Below are 11,260 nucleotides of genomic sequence, written 5' to 3' on the forward strand. Positions count from 1 at the left end.
TGTGCATGGGAACCTGTGTCGTCCCCCTTCACTCATCTACCTCACATGGACGTCACAGTGCTAATAAAGTCTTAAGAGAGGGGTTGTTTGCATCATAATGACATTAATTATCCAACGACAGCAGAAAAAAGTGCCCAATATTATTTATCTACAGGTGCTGTCATTGAACTGCTGTGGATTAAAGAAAATAAAATACATATAAGAGATTACTTCAAGATCGCCTTCAACGAAGGGACACCACTGAGGGTTCGGCTTGATAAAACTGGGTCATCACAAAACTTGATACATTTCTGGATTTATCTTTATTTTTCTGGTGAAAAATATTTCAAATCTAAGGTTGACAGACTATTTAGCCGTCTTAAAAAGCCAGCCACGTGTCTCAATGGACTTTAGATATTGTTGGAAACATTTCACTGAAATACATTTGAACTTTCCCTTCATTTTTGTAAATGTTGGTTTGTTTTTGAATGTTTTGACTAAAAATGATTCATTCATTCTTTTATTTGCAACTCACATGTATGTCACATACAATATGAATGTCTGAATCCATCTGGTAGTGGCTGCACATGCCGTCACACAGCTGATTTAAATGTCAGAAGCCCTCCTGCCACACACCTTTTTTTCTCTATAGTTTCAACACAATAGATTATTTTCTTGTCATTGAGTCTGACCTTATGCATTGCAAATAAAGATCTGCAAACAGATAAATAATATAATTGATGTGTTTTCCATTAAACAGTACTCATAGAAGTACATGGGTTTCTAATTGTAATGCACATCATTATTCATCTTCTGTTCAGTATTGATGTTGAGTCATTGTTGACAGTCATTACTCCCAAGTCTGTACTGGCACAAAACACAGCAGCCTTTATCCTTTATCAAAGAGCACATTGCTGAGAATGAGATTACAAAGATATGACTGTCTGGTTTACAGGCTTTGACCAACAGGTGCTTTTGTGTGCACATTAAGACTTGATAAATGAATCATTTTGCTAAACAATTAGCTAAAAAGCTTCAACGCTTGGTGAAGCTTAATCTTGCCATCACTATTTAAATGGGATGTACTTATATAGCGCTTTATCCAGTCTTTAAGACCCCTCAAAGCGCTTTACATACTACATGTCATTCACCCATTCACACCCATTCATACAGAGCAGTGTACCTTACTCTAGGACCTAACATTCACACACATTCACACACCGTTGGCCATGCCATCGGGAGCAACTCAGGGTTAAGTATCTTGCCCAAGGATACATCGACATGTTGACTGCATGGGCTGGGATCGAACCCACAACCTTCTGGTTGAAAGACGACCATACTTCCTCACAGCCACAGTCACACTTCAGATTGACTGTACATAAATGTGCTGGAAGTTGTTCTGATTTATATTTCTTTGAGTTACCAGTGCTGATGGTGCTGATGGTGCTGCTGCTCGTCACAGGTGTTACTGGATGGATATCTTGTGGCTGGTGCAAAAGTTTTGCCACTGGAATCAGAGCACTTATATACAAGAAGTGGCTTATCAGAATGTACCAAGTGCCCGAAATTTTAGGGGAACTTGGTAGAATCTTAAGATTATTTTGTTGTTGCTTTGGTTTTACTTAGTTGCTATAATATTTACACCAATAGACAATTCGACAGTTTGTCCAATTTGGTTTTATTTTTAGATAAGCTGGTACTGTTTTAGTTGACCCCTTTAGTCCGGCCCAGAACACTTTCCCTTATTTTTATAATTGTTTGTTTCAATTAGGTAAATAATACCTGTTTAAAAACAAACTTTGAAATTTGGCATGTTGGTGTCATATATAATTTTAAATAGTATCGTACTGTTCAGGATTTGTTCTTGGCTCTGCTCCTGAAGGCACTGTTCTCACATTCAACCAAGCTAGTCACATTCCCGAGACAGACCAACTGTGGAGAGTACAGGGCAGACCAGTCCTTGCTCTGACATACTCCTGAGTTCAGCTTCATCCATATATTCACATAAATCTGATCTCTTCCAAAATGTTGCATCCCTTTTTCAGGGTATGTTAGTTAAGACACAACTTAGGGAAATACTCGTTTACCCGTACCAGCTTTACTTGAAAAATAAAAGTAGAAGCAGGATTAACATTAATTAAAAAAGATTGGTATTATGTTGCATGATTTTGATGGTATATATACATGAGGAATAAGCCAATGCAACAACATGTGTATTCTTGATGTATGGTAACACATTTCTTGCAGAGACCATTATGGTGACCCCTATCTCCTTACACTGGCTGCATGAGAAAGCACACTATTTGTGTAAACACCATTGAAACACAGTGTACCTTCCTTACCTTGTTGCATCTGTGAATGCATATCAGGTGTTGAATGGAATTGATTTTATGAGGAAATGATGCTGCAGAGCACGGTACCTCGAGAAAACTACAATGGCATACAAAGTGGAAGCAGATGTTCCCCTGACATTGCATATTATTATTCCCATCTTCATCTCAGCTGGTTGATCCAGATCCAAATCCAGATCCAGATTTGATCAAGGTGTTTCAATTCTCTCCCAGAGTTCCAGCCATAAGTTCACCTGGGCGGGCTACATATAGATGATTTAATGACTTGTACACTACACACAGTTCCTACTGAATAAGTAATCCAGCCTCTGCTTACACACCCATAGTGCTCATCTATTTTTCAGTCCAGGACGTTTTCTCTGTCTTTCCTTCTCACTTGCAATCTACGTTTCCATCTGTGTACGTCTCATATATCTCAGCCTCTTATTTCATTACTAATTTCTATCTAATATTTTATTCTTTGGAGTTTTCAGAGGTTGTTTTTGATGCAACATCTCTACACATTGTTTGTCTGTGGCTGTTTGGGGTTGAATGGACGAGAGTCCATTTTACAGGAGGTACAATCATTTAAACAAATTGACCTTTGACCTTAAAAAGTATTGCATGCAAGCCTTGTAGACAGCTAACTCCATTCGTTGAAGGCGATCTTGAAGTAATCTCTTATATGTATTTTATTTTCTTTAATCCACAGCAGTTCAATGACAGCACCTGTAGATAAATAATATTGGGCACTTTTTTCTGCTGTCGTTGGATAATTAATGTCATTATGATCAAGCCCTCTGCATTCCTGAACAGACAGACCTTTGCTTTGAATTGCTAAATGATTGATGGGTGAGATGAAAGTGAATGTAGGTCACCGTGGGTGAGGGTTGACAGAGGCAATATAAATCAGACAGGCATAATAACCACATATCATTGAGGATAATGGCCCAAGCAGACCCATTACAGGTATATGCAACAGCATATAGCTCAACAATCTGTCGTAGACATTAAACGCAAGATTGCATATTTTACTACTAACAGATAATTTGATGAGGTTAAAAACATCGACAGTTTGGTGTTTAAACAAAAATCACGACACGATTCTTGATTTGAGCTCAACGAGTGATTTTTCTTCTGAAATATGCCACCTAAATAATGGATGATTTAAGTGAAAGTGACACAAACTTAATCAAAAACCTTAAACCCTCTTCACTTGTTCTGGATATGGACAACACTTATATCTGAGTCTAGTTTAATATGACAGTAGACAGAAACTATTTCTGCAGTAATACTTTTTTATCTAGTGTCTGTACATTCAATCAAATTTTTTATCAGATGTGTGTTGTTTGAGAGACATGGCTTCTGGACTTCTTCTTTGTGATCTGTGCTTAAAACATGGAAAGATAGTCTCCTCATTAAGCTAGCTCCCACAGATAGATGGAAGCATCCAGACAAAGAATGATGCCAAAGCTTCTGATGATGAAGAGACCTGAGCTCAAACAAAGTCAAAACATATCTAGGCAAAATGAGTGAACCATATACTTTGCTCAAAACAACGAGAGATCTGGTCCATAAAACAACGTTGTCCAAATCACCAATTTCCCATTTTGAGTGAGATACTTACCTATACATCTTTTGTTAAAGTATTAAACAATTATGATTGAATATTGAACTGCTGTCTAAAACGTTAACTAAATGAAGTTTGCTGAGAATATAAAGACATCAAATTATCACCTCTGTTGCTGAGTTCAGTCAATACCCATACATTATTCTAACACAGCACATTGTTGTCTATCATGTAATATTCATGATGACATAACATCTATATTGCATTACCACTTGCCCCAGATTTGAGCTGTATTTTTGACACACATTAGGCTTCCTTCCTAGGCTCACAACACACAGTTAGCCCTCTTTCCCATTGCTATAAACTCACCAGAGATCCTCCTCTGACAAAAATTTGGTTCAGTTTCCAAACTTTCTAGTCTGTCTGTGAAAGCAGCAGAGGGTGTTTAGTATCCCTGTTGCATTTTAGAGATCAGCTGCAGACTCAACAAAAGATCTGTGAACAGAAAGAGGGACCCCGGAGTTTCTGAATATGTGAGAGAAAATGACAGAGGGACATTTAGAGTGATGTAGGCTTATCAAAAGGGCAAAAAGAGACAAATAAATGGCTGTGAAAGGAAAGAGAACTGGCGAACAGATGGAGAGAAAGAAAAAAGTGAAAATCATAAAGGCAGACAAGAGGAAAAAGAAAAGGGGTGGGCGATCATAAAGAGCTAAAGCTGCTTCCAGGAGTAAAGGTTGAAGAGACTGGAGAAAGTTCTGTTGTCAGCACAGACAGAGGACGGCAGGTGATGGAAGGATAATGACAGAGGGAGGAGCCTGCTTGACCTCTGCTGACCTCTGCCTGGGAAGGGATGAAGGAAGTGGGCGCAGCAGCAGCCCTAATGTGATGGGATATCCTGCTGCCTGCCTGCTCACCCCTCTTCCTCCGACCGTAATGTCTGTTCCCATCGTTCACAGTCACCTCTGCAGGATGAGGCTCAAGAGCAACACTAACACACAAGATACACTCTTGCACACCTTGTGCAGTGACGCACACATATTCACTTTGGATGGATTCACATGCCAATGTAAGCAGGCCTTCACACATGCTGACAGTCAAAAACACACAGACAGAAACACACCTCCAAGTTGACTCAACAACATTCACAGCCAAATAGACATTTACTCAGGTCACTGCATTACGCAGAAATGTAGGCCAGTGTTGAAATCATCGTGCAGATGAGGAGAAGCTGGTAGATACCAAAAACAGAAAGTCTGCCAGAGTGTACTCACAGAAACACTATTACGCAGTGCAGTGCAGCTGGTTTGGTTTACTGAGTGAAAACAAAGCACATTATACTTCTATCCCAAGTTCACTCTTACACACACAAAAACCACAATGAAAGCTAATCATTTCATGAGTGTTTAAAGGATACTCATAATTACCCTGAGATTATTTTTCCTTTTGTGATTACAAAAGCCAAATGTTAAATGGGGAGACCCTTCAAAAGAACAGTGGTTTTATTTGCCATTAAGCTTCATTATGGTTAGTTACTCGCGTTCCTGTCTGTCAGACAAAGTTCAGCAACTTGTGGGTATTTTCTCCTGTGGAAAAGCTGCCTTTAGCTTCACTCTGCTCCCCCATTCACCCACCCACACAACTTCAAAGCAAGGCCACACTGAAACTTCAAGCCCATTTTGGCATTGCCCTCCTACCTCTAGATCCAGTAATTACAGCTCATACAAGACATCAACATTATTACTCGTCAAACCACTGTATAATAATACCACAAAACACTTCAAAGAGACAATTCACATTTCAAGGGAAAAATAAAAGCTCATGGATTATGCATTAGAAAGGACTACATCAACCTTCCAAAGCAGCTGGGGCTCGGTTTATATTATCTGGAGCGAGAAACAAACTTTATCATAAAGATTTATGTGTAATTTGAAAATAAAGCGAGAAGGCCAGTGAAAATAAACTGAGAAGGCCAATGGTTTAGGTTATTTTGACCAGCTTGTGTTCAGTACTAGCAATGTGCTTATTTAACATATAACAACAGAAATGTGTAGCAATCAAGGGTGTGTTTGGTCTTGAGGTTAAATTGCAGCGCCTTGAGAGTTAGGACATCACCACCCAAGATTACTTTGTTTAAATATGTATCAATACTGCCCTCTTGTGTCTCATGTTTACATTTTAAACATAATGCAAAGAAACTGCCCTTTCTATTTGTATCCTTAACATTTCTTATCCCCCCTAATTAGTTAAAAATACAACCATTTTGCACACCAAAATCAGGAAGCTTGTGAATATAGAGAGCAAATAGTTTACTGCCCCCCCCCCATTCTACCTTTTTAAGAGATAAAGGAAGATAACAGGTGCATGTACAAGAATAGATGAGTATCTCAGAAAATATAATACAACCATCTGCAATACACTTAATGAAGAATTTAACACTAGACATCAATTGTACAAAGACAATTGGAATTAAAAGAAATAAAGACCAGATTGCATTTGAGAAGAATTAATTGGGATAGTATATTTTCCGAGTGTGAGTGTCATCAAATGCAATACATGTAGTAGGAATACAATGAAGCGTGGGAAAGATCATTGATGTTACTGTTAGTTGACAGCAGATGCATAAATATGTATCCATGTTAGTTGCTAAATTATTGGGATAGAAGCTAAGATGAAGTGCATTAACAACCATAACATGGACTGTGTTAATAAAGAACCGCACTGGATTAGTTTTATATTTATAATTTTAACAGTCTGGTAGGATTGTAATCTCTTGTAGCGCTGCTGCCAAATTTTGTTTAGGAAGTGCGCAGAGATTATATTTTTAGGACTTCCTCTAACTTTTAGCTTTCTGCCCCCAGACTGGAAAAAAAAGCTGAGGCTGAGAATGCATGCACACAACTGACAACTCTTTATAAACACAACATTATACAAAAGTCGGTAATTCAGTATCAGCCTGTGTATCATTTATATGTTTTATTTTGTAAACCATTATATATTTGTATTCTTTCTTGTTGGATGTCTACAAAAAGAATATGTTGCTGGCAAAGGACTCTAACAGATACTCTGAGGATTCAACATCACACTGAACAGCAATATCCTTACACAGAGGACAAGAGTTTGTTGTCTATGAAATAATTCTCTTTTATTTTCTCTTTGAATGTTGCTCAGAGTCAAATCCACTGGTGGAAACTAACTGGGGTGGTTATATATGGATATTATGTGTTTGTGTGTGTGTGTGTGTGTGTGTGTGTGTGTGTGTGTGTGTGTGTGTGTGTGTGTGTGTGTGTGTGTGTGTGTGTGTGTGTGTGTGTGTGTGTGTGTGTGTGTGTGTGTGTGTGTGTGTATTTTTGTGTATTGTTTGTAGGTGTGTGCACAATCCAGTGTTCAAGAATGTTTATATTGTCAATGATCAGTATTTAGTACAAACACATATGACCTGTGGTAATACAGTGGTCATGTATGTGTGTAAAATCTGAAAGGCATTAACAATTTCTAATAAATCTTTAATAATGCTGTGACCTACTTCCTGACTATGAAAACAACAGTTTTATCATCACCACTATCCAACTGCCATGACGATGAATGTCACAACCTTCCCTAATGTCACCATCATGTCAGCCATTTTATTTATTTATGAAGACCGTCAGTCCCATTTATCTCAACATGCTTTAATTGAGTTTGAAGCCTCTAAGCCCCTTCCCCCCATCCTCATTCATTTCCACATCCAACAGTGTTTTGCCCATTAAAGTGACTTTTGGGTGGAAAATGCAAACAAGAAGAAACTAAGAATCAAGCATGCAGGCTAAATATTGTGAAACACATACATTATTATACTTTGTGCTATGTTTATTCTGTGTCTGGTAAATGTCATTTAGACCACCTTTAGTATACCTGATAATAGTCATTGTTATTTTCAACCAAAATAGTAATTGTGTGAAATTATTTCATGCACATACTTGTACTTAAGAAGACACATGTGTTTAGATATAATACAAACAAATACAGAAAAAAACAAAAAAACATCCTATAATAATGACGCAGGAATGCTAGTCGATTAAATTCATTACGTCAAAGTGAACTGGAGTACAGTGTATTGAGCAAGAAGGACACCCTGTGGTCATTCAGCACAATGCAAGACGTCCACTGACCCCCCACAACACCTCTGTCCCTCATCTCATGCCATGACAATAAACCTTTATAAATACAGTCCATGCAATAAATCCGATATTCTACAACCTGTTTATAATCAACAGTGTGTTACATAGCATGATTTCAGATATAAAATGTGATGTTGTTGCTTAGTTTACCCTGAAATTGACAAATTGCTATACACTACTTAGAATTAAGACTTCTCATATGCCTGTGGTGATGCTGTGCCTGAGGGTGTGTCCGTTTACATCGCTCTTACCAAAGTTGGGGTTTCAAACAATTTAAAATAAATGTATGCTTTTTCACAGATCTGAGTTGTCGTTAACAGATGCTGGTGTCTCATCTTGACACCTGTGAATAGGTGTATGTTGTGAAAAACTATTTCCCAAATATAGACATGTTAAGTTAACAATGTAACAAACTTAATATCTTAACCATTGTCTTAACAAAAACACTCACATTTCAAATAGCCAATTGATTTTGAGCAAATTGGATGATTTGAGCAATGTGTTCATTCAAATAGTTTAAACAAATTCCAATAACGCCCGAACAGAGAAGCTGTTCACTAACATCACAATCTTTAAAGGTCATAACATAGGACGAAAATAACAACACCGAAAACAAATGGTAACCTTTTATTAGGCCTACGTAATTTATTTTTACTGAAGCAGGTGAATGCTTTGCAGATCTCGCGCTGCTTTTGGTGAAAATGCAACTACAAAGACCACAATGCATTGCAGCGAAACAGTCATGACACATCTTCAACATAAGGAAAAGCTACTTCCTTGGAAACGTTTTATTTGTTAACCTTGGGGAGAGGTTTGCTCCTTCTTATGGTTATCATTTTGAGAAGTAATTTAAAAGCTTATTGTCTTGGCTCGCAGGAAATGTCAGGCACTGAATGTGTGCGTTAGGTGACCTACAGCTAGCTTTCTAGCTCGGGAGCTAACAACGTACGCGCTAACGCTAGCTAACCGAGGGGACCGAATATGTAACATTTAACGTTGGAGAGCCAGTTTTATCAACAACAGCAGCTGGAAGCGATACGTGATATCGCCAGTAGCTGTTATAAAGTAACTGCTCAAAGTAAGTAGTGCATTTCTGTCTCTAACACTGCTCATGTTACGGTGTTTATGTTATTAACTGCAGGTGGCTAGCTTAACTTGACAGCTAAGTTAGCGTCATGATTCGAAGACTTAAAAAGGGGATCCAATGTATGAAATGTTTGCTTAAAATCATCGAGACACTTAACCAAGTATATGTTTTATCAATACGGATCACGGTGTTGGTCAGATGTGGTGTAATTTGCTCTGTTTAATGTGCTGCCGTGTGAATCCGTATCACGTGAGTCGCCACAGCACAGGCTCACTAACATTTTCTGCAGTTATAAAAAAAGCCTTAAATTACTGTACTTTGTGATAATGGTACAGATAAAACGTTGAAATGTAAGGATTTCTAACTTGGTACTTGGGAAATATATTATTTTATCATGTAAAGTTGAAATTATATTCATTTATGTAGTTGACACCCCAACAGTAAGATATATATATTCAGTAAAGCTTGAGGAGGCGTCATTTGGATTAATTAATTTCGTGTTACTTTTTCGTTAATCCTATCGGAGCCTAAAGCAAAGATTTTTGAACAAACACTGTTAAACAAGTTGTAAAACACAGGGCAGTAATAGGCCTTGCAGAGTTGCAGCTAGGTGTGTACAAGTCTGCACAGTGGTGACCCACTTGGCTTGGTGACACCTTACTTGCACCCTTTTAATAATGGCCTCTTTGTGTCTATGAGCTTTGTTGCCAGCATACAGAAATGAAATGCTGTCAAACCTGTGTTGGTCAACTCAACCTACTTTAGTACCTGTGTTTAACTTGTAATACAAATTACATTTATGATAATATAAAACAATTACAAACTGATGCCACACTGCTCAAAGAAACCATGCCCCCTGAGATTACAGTATATGACAAATCATTTTGTTGTCAATAAACATGAGTATGAATTATGCTATATGCTTGATCTTAACTGAAGCAAACCATTATCTGTTTATAAATCTCTTTAATTTTTCAGCAGACCTATAGAGACGGGAGTTCTCTGGATACAGACGAAAATGAACACATCCTTTCCATGGTTTCCCATGAACCTCACCTGGAGTGGGAGGGTGTTGTGAAAAGGGCAAGAGGAGGAAGGAACACAAGGGGATTATAAACAAGAGTCATGAATCTCCATCAGGTCCTCACTGGGGCTGTCAACCCTGGAGACAATTGTTTCTCTGTTGGCAATGTCAACAATGTGCCATTCACGGTAAGATATTTCAAGCTCTGGAAATATTTCCCTTCCAGACATTTCGGAGCTCAAATGCTGAGGATGTGGCAGAATTATCAGAGAGTTCTGTTCATTGAGTTGTTTTAAATATAAATGTAGTAGGCCGAACAAAAGTACAGTATTTATAAAAATAAAAATCCTTGCTAGCAAAATGGCTTTGCTAAGGGTAGTGTTGCCCTATTGACTAAGAATGAAACAAAAGTTGTGATCCGTTTGCCATGAATATATTTAAAAAAAAAAAAAGTAAGCCTAAACCCTCAAGAAGTAGTAATAATAATAATAATAATAATAATAATAATAATAATAATAATAGCTTAGATTTATATAGCGCCTTTCATGGGACCCAAGGTCGCTTTACAAGGAGTGATGTGCTGCCATGGCTTTGTATTTGTGAGTACCCTAGCAGCACAGTTTTGGACATACTGGAGCCTGTCCAGGGTAGTAGATGACAGCCTAAAAACAATAACCAGAAAATTTTATTTCTGTGTGTATATTCGGATACTAGTGGCTTTGCATGACGAAGCAACCAAGAAAATCCCAATATAATAATCATTAGCCATTCGGCATGTGAACAAAAAAATGTCCAACCTTTATAAACCCATAATATATATATATATATATATATAAAAACTTTAGACCAAGACATTTGGCAAGTTGCAAGATGTTTTGTGTTACTCCCTCCACCATATGTCAGACAGGCCTGTGTTAGCTTAATCCTTACTTTTTTTTACCAATATTTGTTTAAAATTGCAGTAAGTCTTTGTTTACTGAAGGTTTTAGGACTCTGGCCGTTTCTCAATCGCGAGGATATTGGCTTCCAAGCCAATATTACAAGGATGCTACATCATCAAGTGGCGCAGCAGGACCGTTCCAATGTCCAGCATACTTGGAATTCCACCGA

The sequence above is a fragment of the Notothenia coriiceps genome, unplaced genomic scaffold (genome assembly GCF_000735185.1).
Source record: "Notothenia coriiceps isolate Sejong01 unplaced genomic scaffold, NC01 NC01_scaffold00009998, whole genome shotgun sequence".
Taxonomy (NCBI): Eukaryota; Metazoa; Chordata; class Actinopteri; order Perciformes; family Nototheniidae; genus Notothenia; species Notothenia coriiceps.